Source organism: Tamandua tetradactyla, chromosome 2 (genome assembly GCF_023851605.1).
Source record: "Tamandua tetradactyla isolate mTamTet1 chromosome 2, mTamTet1.pri, whole genome shotgun sequence".
NCBI lineage: Eukaryota > Metazoa > Chordata > Mammalia > Pilosa > Myrmecophagidae > Tamandua > Tamandua tetradactyla.
This window is the reverse complement of record NC_135328.1, coordinates 120549225-120572760: the sequence shown is the minus strand read 5'-3', so window position 1 is coordinate 120572760 and position 23536 is coordinate 120549225. Positions and strand designations below refer to the sequence as shown.

The 23536-nt window shown below is 39.0% G+C and overlaps 1 pseudogene; it reads right to left on the bottom strand.

Moving 5' to 3' along the window:
* On the bottom strand, positions 1-4140 carry LOC143657204 (L-lactate dehydrogenase A chain pseudogene; annotated as a pseudogene).
* Between the last annotated feature and the right edge of the window lie 19396 nt (positions 4141-23536).

The following is a 23536-nucleotide window of genomic DNA, read 5'->3' as shown; positions in this document are numbered from 1 at the left end:
TTAAAATTGCAGCTCTTTTTGGATCCCCCAGAGGGTACCTGCACTCTTCTTCAAATGGGACTCTTCTTCAGGAGTCAGAGTCACCCTGACAATGTCTGAGATTCCGTGTTGTCCCAAGATGCAAGGAACCCTAGGGAAGACATCATCTTTATATTCCATAGAGACCCTTAATCACCGTGGAAACTGGATGTTCCTGCCTAAGAGTTTTCATTATACTTTCTGCTAAATCTGCTGCAGACAGCCCAGTGGCCCAGGAAGTGTGACCTTTCAGTGTGATCACCTCATAAGCACTGTTGACCACCTGTTTGTGAACCTCTTTCTGCTGTTCCTTATCAGCATCAGGGCCTAAATCAGGGTGCATATTTTTCAAGGAGACCCAGCAACATACACTCCACTCCACACAGGCAAACTAGAATCTCCATGTTGCCCAAGGACCCAGCCATGACAGCTTCATGGGTGAATTCCCAGCCTCTCTCCCATTAGGTAATGGAACCAGGCTGAATCCCGACAGCTACAATTTCCAAGCGAACATGGTTTTTGGGAAAGCCACTTATCTTCCAAGCCGCGGTGGTCAAGATATTCACTGGGTTGGTAACAACAAGCAACTTGCAGTTGGGGCTGTATTTTACAGCGTTAGGAATGATGAATTTAAAGATGTTCACAATATGCTGGGCCAAATTAAGACAGCTTTCTTCCCCCTTTTGTTCAAGAAGGCTTCCTCAATCTCATGATGCCAGGTCCTGGCTCGTCCCTGTGAATCAGGTCCCACGCAGAGGAGAGGGTAGTAGTTTACCCGCCATGTCAGCTTAGAGAGGGAGGCCACATCTAAGCAACAAAAGTGGTTCTCTGGGGGTGACTCTGAGGTATAATTTTAAGTAAGCTTAGCTTCTCCTTTGCAGGAGTAAGTTTCATAGGGGCGAACCCCAAGATCGAGGACTCAGCCTATTGATTTGGTTGTCCCCACTGCTTGTGAGAATATCGGAAATTCTCCAAATGGACAAGTTGAATATTTCCTCCTTTCTCTCCAGTCCCTCAAGAGGACTTTGCAAACACTTTTCTATTTACTGACCAAATTACTCTGGGATTTATGAGGGCATCACACTAACCTGGGCTAACCAACAAGATCTCATTCCCTATTCAAGATTTCATGTACTTATGGTGTTCAACCTTGCAAGTTAAATTACGAAATGTGCTACCCCAAATATAAATTTTGTACCAAATAGACATCTCTCCCTTTGGTCTCACACAGAAGTTGAAGTTTTAAAATATGGACCATATCATCCTTTACTCTGTATTTTACCTTAGTCTTGTCCAGATTAGCTTCATTCATATCTCTACTTGAAGTCTGATCACTTTTTAAACAGTTTCTATATGGAGTAATGTTGGCTTTCATAGCTTCAGAGCTCTAATTCTCAGTCTCAGGTGTCACATAAATACCCAAAGTTTCTGAGAATGACCAGGTTATATAAAACAGCGCAGTGCCTCAGAATTTAAAAATAACAGTTTCAACTCCTGAATATATGTGACTGCTGTAAGAGCTTACAATCTAGGACCCTTTAGAGTAGGCTCCAACATGTTAACCCATGCTCTTGACATCAGATCACCGAGTTTTTGTATTATAGTTAGTCCATATGAGTGAGACATGATAATATTTGTCTTTTTGCTTCTGACATTTCATTCAGCACACAATCCTTAATGTTCATTCACCTAGTTGCATGCGTTACAACTTCATTCTTTCTTGTGGGTGCTCAGTAGTTCATTGTATTTATTCACCGTAGCTCCCCCTTCCATTCCTCAGTCGTTGTACCCTTAGATCACCTTCATCCATTGTGAATCTCCAACACTGCTGCCAGAAACACCAGTGTGCAAATGTCCATCCCTGTCCCCACTCTCAGTTCCTTCAGGTATGTACTGAGCAATGGGGTTTCAGGATCATATGGCAGCCCCATCCCTAGCCTCCTGTGGAACCACCATACTGCCCTCTAAGAGTCTGCACCTCTCAGTTTCCCTACCAACAGTGAGTAAGTACATCTCTTTATTCTTATTTTCTCTAGCACTTTTTTTCTCTCTGTTCATTGTTAAACAGTTATATTTGCACATCACACAACCCAACCTAAGTATTTAGACATGCCTTCACCACCACAATCTATATGAAGACATTTCCTTTTCTTCCACAAAGAATCCCTACCCTTCCCTCATTCCTCCTGCCTGTTGACATTTGGTTTTGGCATATGCCTTTGTTACATTCGGTGGAAACATATTACAATGTTACTGTTGACTATTGACCCTAGCTTGCATTGATTGTACTTTTTTGTATACAATCCATTTTCAACACCTTGCAATGTTGACCTTTTTTGTTCTCCTTCATGCAAAGACTTTTTTTATTTGTACATTTAATCACCATCATTGTCCACTCTTGGCATACCTAAGTTATACCCTCTCAGTCTTTATTTTCTATCTTTCCTGGTTTCATACATGCCCTCAGCCCTTCTCCTCAATCATACGTTCAGCTTCATTCAGTGTACTTATATTATTGTGCTACAATCAGGTAGTTTTGTGCTATCCATTTCTGAATTTTCACAATCAACCCTGTTGCGCAATCTATATTCCTTCTGCACCAACTTGCCATGTTTTTCATGGTCATTCATAGATGTGCGTAGACTGGCAAAAATTTGATCTCAACTGAGGTGGAGCAAGGTGACACTCTGTCTTCTTATTTTAGCACTCATACTGGGAATAAATAGCTCTTATACTGTGAATAAGAAATAAGAAATATTCTTATTTCACAATATATGTGAAATATACCTTTCACAGTATATTCAGTGCCATGTTTTTTGTGTTTTTGTGCTTTTTATGATGGTTTTACTGTTTAAAATGGTCCTCAGTGTATGCTGAAGTGTTTTTAAGTGCAAGAAGGCTGCGTTGTAACTTACAGAGAAAATACGTCTTAGATAATCTTCATTCAGGAATAAGATATAGTGCTGTTTGTTGGATGTGAGGTCAACATTAACGAATCAACAATATATATTAAATAAGATGTCTTTAAACAGAAACACCCAGAAAACAAGGTTCTGTATTGATCTGTCGATAACAATGTTGTCACCAGAGGCTTTCAGGAACCTGAGTTTTTATTTTCCTCTGGAGCAGTTGTTCGGTATTCACAGAGCACAAATATCTATCTCCAATAGAGGGTCAGCTATAGTCACACAAATACTATTACATGCTTGGATAATTTTGGTGAAGGAGGAATGCAAAGAGTCATGACAGTGTTAAGGTGTTAAGACCTGCTTCAGCCTGGTGGCTAGGAAAGGTCTTTAGAGGCTACTTCATCTCTGTATTTTTTTTTCTGTGTAGGCACAAGATGTATGGCATTTATCCATTGGCCAATCAGTGGGGGCCAAATTTGGAGATGTCTTTCTGGGAAGGAGTTTGGGTGGGTGTTTAAACCAGATGAACTCTGAATTTCCTTTCAAGAAGATTCCGTGCATCCTTCAATCTCTCTTTATTTACTATGGCAAAACACAATGCTAGGGTATGGGGGCATATGCAGAGTGGGGCTTGAAGGGATAAAATAAAAGAAAACAAAGAATGCCTGCTCTCAAGGAGCTCACAATATTTTGTTGGGAAGTCAAAGTATATAGAAAGACCATTTTTGATCAGGTCATCTTTGATTTACTTGGAATTTATGCCCATCCCTTTGTAGCCAGGTAGCTCTGACATGACCCTCTCACTTCCCAGGGCTTCCTTTTCTCATAACAGTGAATGGATTGATCATTGCCTCCTCTCTGTGCCCACAGTAGGTGGTGTAGACCTGGCATCCCCATCATAGCATTTTCTGCTTGACTTGAGTGTAGTAGACTCCACTGTGGATTGGTCTCACATGTTTCAGATATCCACTACTGCAATGCGAAACCACCCAGAACTTGGTGGCATAAGCTGCAGCCATTTCATTGATCATGATTCTGTGGGTCAGGAATTTGGGTGGGGCTGGTGGGTATGATTTGCCTCTGCTCCCTGTGGCATTACTTGGGGCAGGAGGCTTCAACCTGGTGTTGCTCACACATCTGGGGCCCGGTACTGGCTGTTGGCTGGGCCACCCACTTCCTTTCCATGCACTCTGTTGGTCTCTTTCCACCCCATCTTGGTTGAGTTGGAGCTTCATTAAATGGCTGGCTTCCAAAAGGACAAAAATAGAAGCTATTTTTGGGTCTCTTAATGCCTGGCCCAAAGGTTACACAGCAAGACTTCAACCAAAGCAAGACACAGAACCAGACTAGATCAAAGGGAGGGGAAACAGTTTCCACCATTTGATGACAAGAACAGCAAAGTCATACTGCAGAGGGGCATGTGTGATGGGGGCATGGCTGTAGTCATGGTTGGAAATGTTTTATTTGTTCCCATCACTTAGCACATGCCTGGAATACAGTAATTACTCAATAATAAAAAGAACTAAGATTTATTTTATTTATAATTTTTTAGAGCTAACCTTTAATGCATTTCACTCATCTAAGCATTTTACATGTATTATCTCATTTAATTCTCACAATGCTTTGAGGTATTACCATGCCCATTTTACAGAAGAAACTGAGTCTTGGAGATTATCTTTATTACCCAAGAATTCTGAGCTAGCAAAATAGGGAACTAGAATCCAGACTCAGGCAGTTTGGCTCCAGAGGTTAAGCATGGAATGCTTCTACTAAAAGACTTAACAATGATGTTTTGGGGGTTTACTCTTCCATGGAATTATTGCATCACTATTATAGCCCTAGAAGCTACTCCTACTGTTTTCTTATTCATAGTCTGTTAATTTTTTAAAGCCAGACTCAGGGGAGGGAGGTTGATGGCACCAACGGACTGAATTCCTTTGGAATCAAAAGTGCCATGAATTTGTCAAGCAGACAAATTCAAGTCCTGGGATTTGAATTTACTTCAGATCCCTCTTGCCCTCTTCCTGAGGGCAACAGATGCCTCACAACAATTGGTTGCCAAATGCTTCTCTCTAATGTGGTGTCAGTTGGTGGTGATATTTTCACATTTTACGAGCTTTCTGTAAAGTTTATATTTATTTATTTTTAAAGTTGCGAGATTATGCTTCCCGACTTTTTTGAAATTAATATTTTATTTTGTGAAATGGTGGTAAGAATAAATCGTAGATGTTTTCTAGTGAAGACACATGGCAACAAAGAAGTTGGCAGCTCTGTGTCCATTACAAAATATGCCTGCTTTAGCATTTTACAGTTCATCAAAATCCCAAAGTCTGGGGATCTCTGCTTCAACAGAAGAAGGCATGTGGTGTAGTTGTGGAGTTGCATGGCCCTAGTTTTGCCACAACTGACCTTAGACCCTTGAGAATATTGCAGCATTTTCTTTTTACTATTCCTTAGCCTTGCTATTGCATCAACAAAGTAGATTCAGGATTGTTTTGATAATTTAATGACATTATTTGTAGAAAATATTTTTTTAAGAAGCTGCTCTGGCATTCATAGTAAGTGCACAATAAATATGAGAAAACACCATTAATATTGAATCCTATTCTTATTGAAGATGGCAACTCTTGTACCTGGCTCTGGCTAAACAATGAACATTCCAAAACCCAAATATACAAGGATGCTGTGGGAACATCCTTCACTCACTCATAGCCCCATACATTCTTCTTCTTTTTATTTTTTTTAAGATGTACAAGGCAACAAGATTTTATTCCCTAATGAGGAAATAAGCAAGCATACAAGTCAAAGCCAGCTGGCAGAAGCGAAGTTTGTTTGTTTGTTTGCTTGTTTGTTTTTAACAGCTATGGGTAACTTTCTCCAGCAGTCTTTCAAAAGTCTTAGACACCAGTTTAATTCCCAGTTGAGGCACAATGGTTTTCAATTATTAATTAAACTCTGAATTTTCTAGATTGATCCTCAGGCCATCTTCCGAAAGACTAGGCTCTAGTACAAACAGCTAGCAGCCCTCCTGGGGAGACCTGCTCCAGAAGGTGTAACTAGCATTTTTATTCCACCCCCCCCCCCCAAAAAAATCAGGTGAAATATGTCACGTATCAATTATTAATACAATGAACATATCCTTAACTCAAAAGCCTCCAATTTTACCCATTCATATCTTCAATCCTTTCTAACTGAACTCTACCTTACACCTAGACAGATAATAGTGGACAGAAAAATCAAGAATATCTCTGGGTGTGGAGCTCACAGGATGCCCTGGTGGTTGTATTTGCCAAAGACCAGGAATTAAAGTGTTTGGGACATTTATGCTAACCTCAAAAAAATCAGTCTCTTCCACTATCTTAACCAAAACTCCCAAGGCCCACACAACCATACAATCTGCTATATAGGTAGAAAGAGTAACACCAGAGAGGTAGGTCATCAACACAGCCATTTGTATAAAGAAACAGAGGCACAAAGAGGAAAATGACATGTCCTTTCTCATAAATCACAGCCCCTTCTCCCAATCTTACCCTGTTTCCTGACCTAAGCTTTTCCACCTGTCATTCTCAGAATAGTTACTTTTTGAAGGACTGTTTCTATGCTATGTTTCGGCCCCTTGTGCCTACTCTATTTTGAAAAGAAACTTCTTACTGTGTTTGTCCAAGCCCTGAGGTCTAGCTCTGAAACCATCATAAGAGATATGGTTGTTGACCCAACTCATTTTCACCTTGTTGTAATCACCAGCCTCTTGGCTCTGTTACCACAAATCAACTCCTGGTCTAGATAAACAGGTTCTTTGATACACACATCTGGACACTTATATTCCAGGGTTGGATGTGCTCCTTTAGCCCTGAGAATTCCCTCTTGACTTTCAGGAAAACTCTCCCTGCCCTTCAAAACAATCCCAGATCTTTGGTCACATGGCAATGAGAAATTTTGCTCCCCCCAAATCAAGGTTTTGATTTTCAGCTATGTAATTGCCACCAGCTATTCTCAAGCACTACCACTGGCTTTGCCCTTCAAACTGGTAATCAAACTGGTAGTCATTTTTTGTGAAACTATCAACATCTCCTGGGGAGTTGGAGTCAATTTGTAGCTCCAAGACCAGTCTGCCATATAACCATGGAGAATGTTAAACATTTACACCCAAATTTATCCCTTGCCTTGAATTCATATCAATATTTGTATCTAAACTGAATATATAACCAGGGGCCTACATGACATTCTCATGAGGAGCCTAACAAGCACCTCCATTTTAGCATGCACAGAACATAATGTTGCCCCAGACTAAGTTTTTCCCATCTTATTGATACTAACAACATTTCTACCCTACAGATAAGTCAGGAGTTATTCTAGATTACTCTTTATACCTAATTTGGGGATAGAGAATAAAAATATTCTTTTTATTCTTTAAATAAAAAGACTTGGGACCTCTGGGTAGGATCCTGGGCATCTTTGAGGTTGGTAGACCACCAGGGTCCCCAGATATCTGAGGACTGCAGAGTACATATGGCTCCATCCTTCTTTGTAGCCCTAAGAGGACTTTTGTGCCTCTCAGGTCCCCAAACTGTCTCGACGCGTTGAGTTCCTGCCTTCCCCTGGGGCTGGACCAAGGCAGATGTTTGGCTGAGGAGTCCTCGGAGAAGAGGGTTTCTTCTGGTGTCACACACAAGAATGACACTTTGCCAGCAGGAACCTGGTGGTGCCCAGGGGTTGAGATGTCTGTGCCTTCAGTGACTCTGGGGGTTGCTGCTGCTCAGGGTTCCTGTCAATCTGACTTGGGCCTCATGCACAAATAGGAGCAGGCACAGAAAATTCACAAGGTAACCCAGCGAGGAGGAACAAGCCAAACTCTAAGAACACTTTGGAGTTCTTTTGTGAGGAGACAAGTGAATCCGAGAAGCTGAACTCATCATGCGAAGAGAACAATGAACCCCATCTTGAGTAATAAAAATAATATAAAAAGAGATCTTTTGGAATGCGGCAACTTTTTTTTTTTCATGTGCAGGCTCCAGGAACCGAACCCGGGTCTCCCACATGTCAGGTGAGAATTATACCACTGAGCTACCCTTGCACTGCCCCTATTTTTTTTTTTTTAATTAAAAATTGAGTAGGTGAGTGAAAGATGGCCATCACTGTTAGGACCAAAAGCATTGACCTGGGAGACCAAAAGAAGGACTTTAAAACAAAGAGCAAAGTGACATAAAGAATTCTTAATAAGAGAAAGGTGGTTGATAAATTCAGAATAAAAATTTAATTTATAATGAATGTAGAGAAAATAATACCTTCTTGGGCCTGAGTTGTTGGAGCGTTCACCTCTTGGTATGCCAGGTGTCATGGTCAGATTCATGTGTCAACTTGGCCAGGTGGTGGTACCCATTTGTCTGGTTGGGCAAGTGCTGGCCTATCTTTGCTGTGAGGACATTTCATAGAATTAAATCATGATCACATTGGCTACATCCACAGCTGATTCCATTTGTAAGCAGCCAAGGGGAGTGTCTTCTGCAATGAGTGATGCTTAATCTAATCACTGGAAGACTTTTAAGGAGGATTCAGAAGAAACAGGCTCTCTTCTCTTCTTGCTTCAGGCTGTGAGCCTCTCCTGTGGAGTTAGTCCAGACCCTCCATTGGAATTGTCAGCTTCACAGCCTGCCCTACAGATTTTGGACTTTACATTCCCATGGTTATGTGAGACACTTTTATAAATTTTACATTTACAAAATATTTCCTGTTGATTCTGTTCTCTTGAGAATCCTAACTCATACACCAGGGAAGTGGTAGATTGCTCAGCAGACTTTGTGAGAACACTGAAGGATATTGTAGTCTTAGATGTAACCCAAATATCACAGTTAGCAAGAATGTGTCAATCACTCTGCACTGGAAGAGATAAGAGACTGGTATGCAAAGCAATTATTTCATTTTCATGTTTGATCTTGCTGTTCCTTTCATTGGCACAGCAGGCTGTACCTCCTGACAGACGTGAACAAAATATTTTGGCTTGATGCTGAGGAGTGGGAAACACTGGCTAGGTATTAAAGAACCTTTTAAACAATAAGAGTAGTTGAAAAACTAGTGTGTCATCTCAGGTGCTGGTTGAGATACCATCCTTTTCAATGTTTAAAGGGAGGATTGATAAATATATAGTGTGGTCATTGGCTTCAGAATGTCAGCAGACAGGGTGAAAATCTTCCTTGCTTAGAAAATACACTTCTGGAATGCGAGTTTGACAGTTTTCTCAATATTGTATTGGACTCATGGCAGGGTTTGTTAACATATAATTAGACACTTGATATGGCTATGATTTTTTAAAAATTTAATCTTTGAAATGGTTGCTATAAGAGGTGGAGCTTTGGGGTGGGCTATGGTGGCCATGGCAGGCAGAGTTCTCATCTGCCAAACTGGAGACTTGGGTTCGGTTCCTGGTGCCTGTCCATGTTAAAAAAAAAAAGAAAAAAAAAGAAGTGGAGCTTTGGGGTGTCTCCCTCAGGGAGGATTTGAGTGTGATCTAAGTGTGGGAAGACGTATGCACATGAACATTGTGGGGGAACACAACAGCTGTCCACCAAAACTGACCTGCCCTTCTTTCTCGCAGTTAGACTATAGCTCCAAGCCTCCTATACAGTTTGGTGTGGCTAGGAGTTCTTAGTGTAATGGGAACAGAACAAATGCGGGTTATGTCTCACTTTGGCCCCTCAAACCTTCCCATACATGCCCCTTCAAGAGTGCTTGCTGGATGTTGTGAATGAACTTGTGCAACATTATGTGATGAAAAATTAGCCAGAAACAAAAAGGCAAATATTGTATGGTCTCATTTAGAAAACACTTCTAAGAAAATTGGGGCCTAGAACGTAAGCTCTTTTTTAAGATTGTTTCTTTAAATTTGCTATTACCATCTGGAGGTATGAGAATGGAGCTTTTTAAGACTTTTAAAAAATTTACTGTTAAGAATTTTTTTATGCTGTATGGTAGGGGTCACATTTCAGTCTTTTTCCATGTGTCTATCCCGTTATTGCAACACAATTTGTTGAGTTTTTTTTTGGTGGGGGAGGCGGATGGACTGGTGTGGTAATTAGGTTCAGGTGTCAACTTGGCCAGGTGAACGTGCCTAGTTCTGTTACTGTGGACATGAGCCAATGGTACATGAACCTCATCTGTTACTCATTACATCTGCAGTCAGCTAGGAGGAATGCCTGCTGTAATGAATAATGCTTGATTTAACTGACTGGTGCTTAAATGACAGAGCTCAACATAGCACAGCCCAAGCAGCTCAGCATACCTCATCTCAGCACTCGCAGCTTAGCCCAGGCATTTGGAGATACAGAAAGGAATTACCCTGGGGAAAGATGTTGGAACCCAGAAAGACGTTGGATCTAGCAGAGATCACCCTGAGCCTTCCCACGTAATAAAGAACCTCACTTGAAAGTTAGCTGCCTTTCCTCTGAAGAACTATACGTCAACTAAATAAACCCCTTTTATTGAGGGTGTGTTGCATTCCAGCAGCTAGCAAACTAGAACAACTGGGAATCGATCCCTGGCTAGAATTCTACCACTGAATTGTCCTTGCACCCCCTAGAATGCAAGCTCTTAAATCAGTGACATTTAGTCTGGAGCTGTAATTGTTTTTCCTAGATTTTGAGAGGTTGTGCTATATATGTATAATCTGGTATTTCTCTGGAACTCTCAGTACCTGTGTGACATCTAAAACTCAGAGTTGGAGTTCTGCAGTTCTGAAGGACAGCATTGTCACATACAATTGTTAAGGAGATTGAAAAGAGATCAGGCTTCAATTAGAGATATGAAGCCAATCAGGTCAGAATTAAAATAATTCAGAATATAGGAATAAGGAAGACTTTGTATTTTAGAACTTCACCTCATCTTTGAGACCAAAAGAAGAGAGGTCTATTTTGTTCAGAACCTAAATTTTCTGTAGCACATAATGTAACTCAACCTGCATGGATAGATGAAATTTAAACAATCGAAACACTGGGAGCCCAGAATGGGAATGATTCTGTATAGCTTAATGTAATTCTGTATAGCTTAATGTAATGCCCAGATACATTCCAGAGCATGTTAAGCAGATAATTAAAAAGTATTGGCTAAGTCCCTTGAGGAATGAGATAAAAAATATGAAACTATTAAATTTTAACGCTAGGGAAATCGCTGATACTGTCTCAAACATTAGGGACTCCCAAGTCAATAGTCCAAGCCTTTGATATTGAGGCTTGCTCTTGTGAAGCTTATTCATATGGTGGAGAAGTTTAGTCTCCCTGTAGCTATGCTTAAGAGTTACCTCCAGGGGACCTCTTCATGTTGCTCAGATGTGGCCTCTCTAAGCCCAACTCTGCAAGTGAAATCATTACCCTCCCGGCTACGTGGGGCATGATATCTAGGGGTGAAAACCCCCCTGGCAACATGGGATATGACTGCCGGAGATGAGCTTGGCTCTGGCACTATGGGATCTATAATGCCGTCCCGACTAAAAGAGGGAAAAGAAGTGTAAGTCGAGAGGCTGCTCTGGAGGTCACCCTTTCATAAGCTTCAGATAGACATTACTACCTATCATGGTTTGCCAAACGGCAACCAAAACCATTCCTGCCAACCTTAAAGAACACCTAAGGCTTTATCTGAGATTCTGCAAAGGTTCCATGCACCGTGATTATTTTCCAGAAACCTACAACCTCCACATGGGTTCCTAGGCTAGATAAGACCTGAAACCCAGGGGGCCCAGCCTGGCCAGAACACCAAATAGTTCCATCCCCCTATCCTATGTTATCCACAGCCCCTTCCAACATGAAAACATTAGACTGGACATAGCCCAAATAACCCTAAAGATTGGAAGAAAGATCAAAGGAGAAGGTGGAATTATACAGAGAAGATAGGGTTTAACAAATGAGTATGACTGGGGAATCATTATATTGATATTTCTTTTAGTCTCCCATGTTTTGGAGCAGTTAGAAGTAAAAACTTTAAATTATGGAACTGTAACCCATACCAGACTCTGAAATCTGTTTTACAACTAATTGTTGCAGTGTGCTTTGAAATGTATTGCTTTTTTGTATATATGCTATTTCTCTCTCTCTCTCTCTCACACACACACACACACACACACACAAAACCAAAAAAAAAAAAAAAGTGCTTGCTGGGTACAGATGACTCTGAGGTCTTACGGGAGAGCAGAAATAAAAGACAGAGGGATCCTGAGTCTCTGAATCCCCAAGTGAAGGAGAGCTGCTTCCTCACTAGAATCACCTGTACTGTCCTGTTCCCTTACTGCCTTAAAGTCAGTGAAATGTTGGTGCTTACTTGTTACAGCAGCTAGCAGCCAACAACACGCTAATTAGGAAGTAGCTGTGTAACTGGCCAGTGTCAATGCTCTATAGACCTCTTGTCTGGAGACATTTGAAAGCATTTCCAAAGACATATGTCAGTTATGCATTGTCTAAAAGCACACTGTGCTTTTCCCCCTTCTCATATTCCCTTCCTCTCCCTATACCTCATAGAATGAAATACTTAGTTGGAAAGGCAGCTTGGGTATACTTCATTTGACCAACAATATTTGAAAATCTGCCACATGCAGGAACCTGTGCTAAGCCATGGGATAGAGATGCAGTACCTGCTTATTGTCGGTTGCCATCGAGCTCTACCCTCACGCTTATCTGTGACATAACCCAGGTGAGGGTCAACCTTGAGCACCTTCAATGACAGAACACTTTGCCTTCAGAAGCCATCCGTTCTAGTGTGAAAGAACTGTAATAATGAAGAATTATTCATTATTATTAAGAATATTGTACTAATGTTGACTATTACTCGCTATATAGTATCTGCTGATTGGATCCAGCCCTAACAACTATCCAAAGGTTGAAGGTATTTTTCTTTCCATGAGGATTTTTCTTCTTCAAGCTAAACATATTGAGTTCCTCCTGAGTTCCTAACTTGACTTGGTTTTGAGGGCCTCCCCGTCTCCTGCAGAAGCATTCCAGAATGGCTCTATTATTTTAGTTTAATCAGCTGCTTGCATGGATTAGTGGCAGTCTCCACCATGATGTGTCCTCAGCTTGAGCTCACACCCTCACATCTCAATCCTGGATCACTATTGTAATCACCTAGCTGTTTTTTTGTTTTTCTTTTTAGTTTGTCTTCAACCCCTCCGTTTATCCTTGAACCATCTACTTTCCCTGATAAACTAAATTTCCAATAGGGCTGGTCTAAATGGCATACCCATGTACTGATTTTAACATGTAACTTAAATGGCACACCTGTGTGCAGATTTCACATCACTTCCACTTATAAAAACTTTCAGTGGCCTTTTAGCCTCTACGCTTCAAGTCTAATTCCACTTTCCGGTTTTCTGATGCCCCCCAGAACATGGTAAGGGAGGGCTTAGGCCTCAAGGCTATGTTAAACCTGCTAAGAAGCTTGGCTTTTGCACTATCCTGTGCTTTCTACTGAGGAAGAGTGTGCTGCGATGGAAGCAAAGTGTCCAGGGTAGTAAAACTGTTTGCCTTATGGGTAAACAGTGCACAACTTCTCAGAGCACCAGGTTTTGTTTTTTTTTTAAATTTTATTGAGAAATACCCACACACATAAGTTCAACCATATTATACAATCAATGGTTCACAATATCTTCACATAGTTGTGTACTCTTCACCATGATCATTTTAGAACATGTGCATCACTCCATAAAAAGAAATAAAAAGAAGAGAAAAGAATTCATACATCCCATACCCCTTATCCCTCCCACAATATTTCTATCTACCGAATTTTTACCCTTTCTCTCCCCCTATTATTTATATATATATTTTTGTCCTTATTTTTTTCATACTCATCTGTCCATACCCTGGATAAAAGGAATATTAGACACAAGGTTTTCACAATTATACACCCACATTGTAAAAGCTGTGTAGTTACATAGTCTTTTTTAAGAGTCAAATCTACTGGAACACAGTTCAACAGTTTTAGGTACTTTCCTTCAGCCACTCCAATACACCACAAACTAAAAAAAGGGATATCTGTATAATACATAAGAATAACTTCCAGGATAACCTCTTGACTCTGTTTGAAATCTCTGAACCACTGAAACTTTGTCTCATTTCTCTCTTCCCCCTTTGGTCAAGAAGTCTTTTTCATTCCCATGATGCGGGGTTCTAGTTTATTCCTGGAAGTCTTGTCCCATGTTGCCAGGGAGATTTACACCCCTGAAAGTCCTGTCCACGTAGCAGGGAGGGCAGTGAGTTCATCTGCCAAGTTAGCTTAGAGAAACAGGCCACATCTGAGCAACAAAAGAGGTTCTCTGGGGGTGACTCTTAGGCATAATAATTAGTAGGCTTTGCTTCTCCTTTGCAGGAATGTTTCATAGGGGCAATCCCCAAGATTGAGGGTGCAGCCTATTGAATTGGTTGTTCCCACTGCTTGCAAGGATATCAGGAATTCTCCAGATGGGGAAGTTGACTATTTCCTAATTTCTCCTCAGTTGCCCAAGGGAACTTAGAACACCAATTTTTACTTGGAAATGTAGCAAAGAAACTTTCCTCTAATGCTATAATATATGAATGCTTAATATAGTATCTGTAATGTTCACACAAATATTTAATGTGAAATAGGGGACTTCAGAGAAAGTGTTCATTTGAAGAGGGCTGATAGACACTTATCCCCTGTTAAATAGTCACATTCTCATGCCTTCAGACATTTGAAAGGTGTGGCCCAGGATTTACATACTGTATGTGATGACCCATTTGAAAACAACTTAATAGGCTGCAATAAAAAAGGATAAAGTAGAATGGAATGTGGTTCAGATAACCACAATTGCAGAGGCTTGTGTTGCTTGATTAGTGGCTCAGTGATGCCATCAGGGATACAGGTTCCTTCTGCCATCCAACAATGCTGACATTTTCCTAAAGCTAGTGCCCTTTAGGCTTCTTAACACGTGATGTGTTTACTTAGTTCAATAAGAGAGAAATCTGGGCTTTGGGATGTTCTCTTAAAAGCAAGGAGAACCTTCTCAAGTTTTATTTTTAAGAGTTGGATCTCAGTTTGGGCTGCTCTTGAGCGCCGTTCGGTACAATTTCCTCTAAAGGGGATGTAGGTAATGGAGATGGGGCGGGGGGGGGGGGGTCACACAGGATTTCTGATATGACCAGTGTGAAAGCTGTATGCAATACAGATGCTGGGGAGCAGGGTTGGAGACAGGAAAACCATTTTTTTAACTTTTTTTTTTTTTGCTGTATAATATAACATATATACAAAACAAAGAAAGAAAAAAGCAAGTTTTCAAAGTACTCTTCAACAAGTAGTTACAGGACAGACCCCAGAGTTTGTCATGGGCTACCCTACCGTCCTCTCAGATTTTTCCTTCTAGCTGCTCCAGAATATAGGAGGCTAGAAGGAGTGAATATTTTTTTCATCATCACAATTTACTTTTCTTTATTTTTTTGTGAAAAATAGCATATATGCGAAAAAGAATTATATTTCAAAGCATAGCACAACAATTCGTTGTAAAACAGACTTCAGAGTTTAGTATGGGTTATAATTCCACAATTTTAGGTTTTATTCCTAGCTGCTCTAAAATACTGGAGCCTAAAAGAAATATCAATTTAATGCTTCAGCAACCATATTCATTTGTTAAACCCTACCTTCTCTCCACCATCACCTTTGATATTTCTCTCCCACTCTTTAGGGGTATTTGGGCTGTGGCCATTCTAACTTTTTCATCTTGGAATGGGTTGTCACTAATATGGGGTTGGGAGATGGAACTAACTGATCTTCTGGAGAGGCTGGGCCCTCTAAGTTTCAGGACTTATCTGGACCAGGGACCTATCTGGAGGTTGTAGGTTTCTGAAAAGTTACCCTAGTGCATGGAACCTTTGTAGAATCTTATGTATTGCCCTAGGTGTTTTTTAAGATTGGCTGGAGTGGTTTTGGTTGGGGTTTGACAAGTGATGATAGGCAGCAATGTCTAACTGAAGCTTGCATAAGAGTGACCTCCAGACTAGCTTCTCCACTCTATTTGAACTCTCTCAGCCACTGATACTTTATTAGTTATACTTCTTTTTCCCCTTTTGGTCAGGATGGCATTGTTGATCCCATGGTACCAGGGCTGGACTCATCTCTGGGAGTCCTCTCAGGGAAACCATGTTAAAGACTCAGAGGATTGCCCTACATGGCATCTTCCTTCTGCCCGTTATGTCTCTATATCCTTTCACTCCTTCCAAGTCTGGCTTATGACCCACTTTCTCAGCAAAGTCTTGTCATAGCCCTGCAGTTTGCACTGCTTCTACCTTCTCTGCTTTCTTGCTGTTTATTATCTGACTGATGCCACTTGAGTGTATTCATTTCCCAGCCCTTTTAAGCTTACATTTCTATTTCATTTTGTAAGATAGGTGATCGCAGAAATCATGCTATCTTCTTTCTGGTACCATCTAGAGTGTTGGACCAGGCTTTCTCGATAGGGCTAATTCACTCTGGTGAATCATTATTTTTAATACTGGCAGAGTATTGGAAACTTTTCCTATTAAACTGCTCTGTTTTAGGTTTGGAGAGGACTATAAAAACCTTAGCCTCTTCAGGCAGCTCACTGTAAGGGTTGACATCATTGTCCTTGAGTTTTAGTGACAGGAAACTCCTCTCCTTTATCTTTCCCAACAAGGTGCTACCAAGTAAGACCTCCCTCAGTTCTTCTAGGAAATGAGTATTCCATCTAATCTATGGCATACATAATGAATGAAAAACAATGTGATTCTAGTTTGGGATACAGAAGTAGGGGATACCTAAAACTAAGACTTTGGAAGGAATTGCAGGACTAATGGGCATTTTGAGTGCCCGTTTCCTATGGAATGATGAAACAGGTCTGTGCAAAAGTGTTTAGATGGATCTGAAGTCTCAATAAAAACACTTTATGTAAAGTAAGTCCTATATAGAGTCTACCAGGAAAATTTCCCATTAAGAAACTTTTGGATTTTGTGGCTACCCAAGTATAGTTAGCATGGATATGTAGGGTTGTTTTCAATACGTCATTGGGTAATCTACTTTAAGCAGTTGGGATTTCAAGTTCTAACTGAGCAATAAAACTTGGTATTCAGGTAATTAACGATTTTTTTTTTTGCTGAAGAGTTATAATCAGGACATCTTGCCTTTGAACTCATGTGTAAACTAAAGTCCAACCATTTTTTCCTCCTCTAATCCTTTACAGCCTTTGCTTTGATCAAAATAAGTATAAATGAGTTCCAAAGCTGGGTTCTATAGGAAGGAAAACAAATCTTAATTGCTTATTATCTAAAAGAGGCTATTAATTAATTGTGCCTAATTTGAGGGGATTTTATTGCTTTAGCCTTTTAAAGGAGAAACCTTTCATTAAAAGAAAAGTATTAGACTCAGCCCAGACACTTGACTGACATTATTATCTATTTTCAGTTTTATCCCAAAGTTAAAGATTAAGGAGTTTTCGCTCACATAGTTAACAATGAGAACAACTAAAATGGAATACAACATCGTGTGTTTGTGAATTTTCCATTTGTCGCTCTGTTACTGATTTCTAGCCACATTCCATTATGGTTAGAGAATACACATTGTATGATTTCAGTATTTTTACTCTTAGTGAGACTTGATTTGTGACCCAACTTATGGTGTATCCTGGAGAACGATCCATGTGCATTTGAGAAGAATGTATATTCTGTTTTCCTTGGGTGCAGTGTTCTGTATATGTCTATTAGGTCTAGTTGGTTTAGAGTATTGTTCAAGTCATGTTTTTCCAAACTGATCTTCTGACTAGATGTTCTGTCCATTATTGAGACTGGTGTGTTAAAGTTTCATACTATTAACACATGACTATAATTTCTCCTTTCAAATCTGTAAGTATTTGCTTCATATATTTTGGGACTCTGCTGTTTGGTGCATATTTTAAAATAATTGTTACATATTCTTGTTGAATTGTCCCAATTATCATTATATAGTGACCATCTTTGTCCCTCATAACTGTTGTTTTAATTAAAGTCTTTATTATTGAATATTAGTGTGTTGGTTTGAAACTGTTATGTACCCAGAAAACCCATCTTCCTTTAATCCAGTCTTGTGAGGGCAAATCTATTGTTGGGTGGGGACTTTTGATTAGGTTGTTTCCATGGAGATGTGACCCTGTCCATTTAAGGTGGATTTTAATGCGCTTACTGAAGTCCTTTAAGAGGGAGACATTTTGGAGAAATACAAACGCTTGGGGATAGAAATGCCTCTTGAGATGCTAAGCAAAAACACACAGGAACTGAAAGAGCCAGAACCTGGAGAAAGCTGAGAGAGAAGCTAAAAGATGAAATCCAGACAAAAGCCTCCAGAGGAGAAAGAGAGCCACTGAAACCAAAACCCAGGAGAGAGGGACCAGCAGACATTGCTGTGTGCCTTCCCATGTGGCAGAGAAACCCCAAATGTGAGCAGTCTTTCCTCCAAGAAGGTATCCTCTTGTTGATGCCTTAACTTGGACATTTCACAGCTTTAGAATTGTAACTTGTAACTTAATAAATCACCATTTTAAAAGCCAATCAATTTCTGTTGTATTGCATTCTGGCAGCAAACTGAAACAATTAATATAGCTAACCCAGGTATCTTTTGGTTACTGCTTGCGTGGGATGTTTTTCTCCTCTTTTCACTTTCAACCTGCTTGTGTCTTTGACTTTGAGGTGAGGCTGTTGCAGGCAGCTACAGTTGGGTTATGCTTTTTTATCCCTTCTGTTTATCTCTGCCTTTTCACTGGAGAGTTTAATCCATTTATGTTTAAAGTCACCACTGAAAATAAAGAACTTTCTTCTGCCCTTTTGCTACTTAGCCTTTCCAAGTCTTAAACTTTTTTTGCACCTCACTTCCTGTTAAAGCATACTTTAATATTTATTTGCTTCATTTGTGTTGTACCATATTGAGTGCCTTCACACTTCTGTCTGGATATATTTTCCATCTGTTTTCCTTGTTGTTACCATATGGTTAAATTTTAACATCCTAAATATATACAAATAATATTTCGTTTGATACCAACTTTATTTCAGTAGCATGCACATATACTTTTCCCACACACCTCTGCTCCCAACCATTTTTTGTACTTGTAACCACTTATATTTTTGTACTTTGTATGTCCAAAAACTTAGATTTATCATTAATTTTTGTGTATTTTCATTTTAGCACCTAAAGGAAGTAAGAAGTAAAGCTACATACCAAACAATACAATACAATAATATTGGCATTTATAATTACCCAAATGATTGCCTTTGCCATAGGACTTTATATCTTTATGCTGCTTTGAACCACTGTCTAGTGTATTTCCCTTTCATTGTGAAGAACTCCCTTTAGTATTGCTTGTCGGGACAGTTTTAGTGGTGATGTATTCCCTCAGTTTTTATTTATCTGAGAATGTTTTAATCTGTCCCTCATTTTTGGGTAGAATTGACATCTTAACTATATTTAGATTCCAATCCATGAACATGGTTTGCCCTTCCATTTATTTAGGTCTTCTGTGATTTATTTTAGCAATTTCTTGTAGTTTTCTTTGTAAAGGTCTTTTATATACTTACTTAAATTTATTCCTAAATGTTTTATTCTGTGGTTGCAATTGTAAAGTTTTTTCTTGATTTCCCCCTCAAATTGCTCATTACTAGTGTATAGAAACAGCACAGATTTGGGGGTGTTGATCTTGTAACCTGCCACTTTGCTGTACTCAATTATTAGCTCTAGTACTTTTGCTGTGAATTTTTTGGGGTTTTCAACATACAGTATAATATCATCTGCAGACAGTGAGAGTTTTACTTCTTCCTTTCCAATTTTGATGACTTGTATTTCTTTTTCTTGTCTAATTGCTCTGGTTAGAAGTTCCAACACAATGTTGAATAACAGTGGGTACAGTGGACATCCTTGTCTTGTTCCTGATCTTAGGGGGAATGCTTTCAGTTTTTCCCCATTGAGGATGATGTTAGCTGTGGGTTTTTCATAAATTCCCTTTATCATGTTGAGAAAGTTTCCTTCTATTCCTATCCCTTGAAGTGTTTTCAACAAGGAAGGATGTTGAATTTTGTTAAATGCCTTTTCTGCATCAATCAAGATGATCATGTGGTTTTTCTGCTTTGATTTGTTCCTATGGTGTATTACATTAATTGATTTTCTTATATTGAACCATCCTTGCATACCTGGGATCAATCCTACTTGGTCATGGTGTATAATTCTTTTAATATGTTGCTGGATTCGATTTACAAGAATTTTGTTGCGGATTTTTGCATCTATATTCTTTAGAGACATTGGCCTGGAATTTTTTTTCTTGTAATATCTTTATCTGGCTTTGATATGAGGATGATTTTGGCTTTATAGAATGAGTTTAGTAACCTTTCCTTCCTCTTCAATTTTTTTGAGAAGTTTGAGCAGGATTGGTACTAATTCTTTCTTGAATGTTTGGTAGAATTCACATATGAAGACATCTGGTCCTGGATTTTCTTTTTGGGAGCTTCTTAATGACTGATTCAATTTCTTTACTTGTGATTGGTTTGTTGAGATTATGTATTTCTTCTCAAGTAAATGTTGGTTGTTCATGCCTTTCTAGGAAGTTGTCCATTTCATCTACATTGTCTAGTTTATTAACATAAAGTTGTTCATAATATCCTCTCATTACCTCCTTTATTTCTGTGGGGTCAGTTTTTATGTCGCCTCTTCCATTTTTTATTTTATTTATTTGCATCTTCTCCCTTCTTCTTTTTGTCAACCTTATTAAGGGCCCATCAATTTTATTGATTTTCTCATAGAACCAACTTCCGGTTTTGTTGATTTTCTCAGTTGTTTTCATGTTCTCAATTTCATTCATTTCTTTTCTAATCTTTGTTATTCCTTTCCTTTTGCTTGCTTCGGGGTTAGTTTGCTGTTCTTTCTCTAGTTCTTCCAAGTGAACAGTGAATTCCTCAATTTTTGCTCTCTCTTCTTTTTTGATATAGGCATTTAGGGAAATAAATTTCCTGCTTAGCACTGCCTTTGCTGTGTCCCATAAATTTTGATATGCTGTGTTTTCATTTTCACTTGCCTTGAGATATTTTCTGATTCTCTTGTATATCTTCCTTAACCCACTGGTTGCTTAAGACTGTGTTAATGAGTCTCCATATATTTGCAAATTTTCTGGCCCTCTGCCTGTTATTGATTTCCAACTTCATTCCTTTATGATCTGACAAAGTGTTTTGTATGATTTCAATATTTTTAAAATTTATTGAGACTTTGCTTTGTGACCCAGCATATGATCTGTCCTTGAGAATGATCTATGAGCACTTGAGAAAAAAGGTGTATCCTTTATTGTGGAGTGTAATATTCTATAAATGTCTGTTAAGTCTAGTTCATTTATTGTATTATTCAAATTTCTCTGTTTCTTTATTGATCCTCTGTCTAGATGTTCTGTCCATTGATGAGAGTGGGGAATCAAAGTCTCCAACTATTATGGTACATGTGTCTATTTCTCTTCTCAGTGTTTCCAGTGCTTGCCTCATGTATTTTGGAGAATTCTGGTTCAGTGCATAAATATTTATGATTGTTATGTCTTCTTGTTGAATTGTTCCTTTTATTAATACATAGTGTCCTTCTTTGTCTCTTTTAACTGTTCTACATTTTTTATTTGTTTATTTATTTATTATTTATTTTTTATTAATTAACGGAAAAAAACAAAAGAAATTAAACCAACATTTAGAAATCATACCATTCTACATATGCAATCAGTAATTCTTAACATCATCACATAGAGGCATGATCATCATTTCTTAGTACATTTGCATCGGTTTAGAAGAACTAGCAACACAACGGACAAAGATATAGAATGTTAATATAGAGAAAAGAAATAAAAGTAATAATAATAGTAAACAAACAAACAAACAAAAACAAACAAACAAACAAACAAAGCCTATAGCTCAGATGCAGCTTCATTCAGTGTTTTAACATGATTACTTTACAATTAGGTATTATTGTGCTGTCTATTTTTGAGTTTTTGTATCTAGTCTTGTTGCACAGTCTGTATCTCTTCAGCTCCAATTACCCATTATCTTACCCTGTTTCTACCTTCTGCTGGTCTCTGTTACCAATGACATATTCCAAGTTTATTCTAGAATGTCCGTTCACATCAGTGGGACCATACAGTATTTGTCCTTTAGTTTTTGGGTAGACTCACTCAGCATAATGTTCTCTAGGTCCATCCATGTTATTACATGCTTCATAAGTTTATCCTGTCTTAAAGCTGCATAATATTCCATCATATGTATATACCACAGTTTGTTTAGCCACTCGTGTGTTGATGGACATTTTGGCTGTTTCCATCTCTTTGCAATTGTAAATAACACTGCTATAAACATTGGTGTGCAAATGCCTGTTTGAGTTTTTGCCCTTAATTCCTTTGAGTAGATTCCCAGCAATGGTATTGCTGGGTCGTATGGCAATTCTATATTCAGCTTTTTGAGGAACCGCCAAACTGCCTTCCACAGTGGTTGCACCCTTTGACATTCCCACCAACAGTGGATAAGTGTGCCTCTTTCTCCGCATCCTCTCCAGCACTTGTCATTTTCTGTTTTGTTGATAATGGCCATTCTGGTGGGTGTGAGATGATATCTCATTGTGGTTTTGATTTGCATTTCTCTAATGGCCAGGGACGTTGAGCATCTCTTCATGTGCCTTTTGGCCATTTGTATTTCCTCTTCTGGTAGGTGTCTGTTCAAGTCTTTTTCCCATTTTATAATTGGGTTGGCTGTCTTTTTGTTGTTGAGTTGAACAATCTCTTTATAAATTCTGGATACTAGACCTTTATCTGATATGTCATTTCCAAATATTATTTCCCATTGTGTAGGCTGTCTTTCTACTTTCTTGATAAAGTTCTTTGATGCACAAAACTGTTTAATTTTGAGGAGCTCCCATTTATTTATTTCCTTCTTCAGTGCTCTTGCTTTAGGTTTAAGGTCCATAAAACAGCCTCCAATTGTAAGTTTCGTAAGATATCTCCCTACATTTTCCTCTAACTGTTTTATGGTCTTAGACCTAATGTTTAGATCTTTGATCCATTTTGAATTAACTTTTGTATAGGGTGTGAGATATGGGTCTTCTTTCATTCTTTTGCATATGGATATCCAGTTCTCTAGGCACCATTTATTGAAGAGACTGTTCTGTCCCAGGTGAGTTGGCTTGACTGCCTTATCAAAGATCAAATGTCCATAGATGAGAGGGTCTATATCTGAGCACTCTATTCGATTCCATTGGTCAATATATCTATCTTTATGCCAATACCATGCTGTTTTGACCACTGTGGCTTCATAATATGCCTTAAAGTCAGGCAGCACGAGACCTCCAGCTTCATTTTTTTTCCTCGAGATGTTTTTTGCAATTCAGGGCACCCTGCCCTTCCAGATAAATTTGCTTATTGGTTTTTCTATTTCTGAAAATTAAGTTGTTGGGATTTAGATTGGTATTGCATTGAATCTGTAGATCAATTTAGGTAGGATTGGCATCTTAACTATATTTAGTCTTCCAATCCATGAACACGGTATGCCCTTCCATCTATTTAGGTCTTCTGTGATTTCTTTTAGCAGTTTTTTGTAGTTTTCTTTATATAGGTTTTTTTGTCTCTTTAGTTAAAT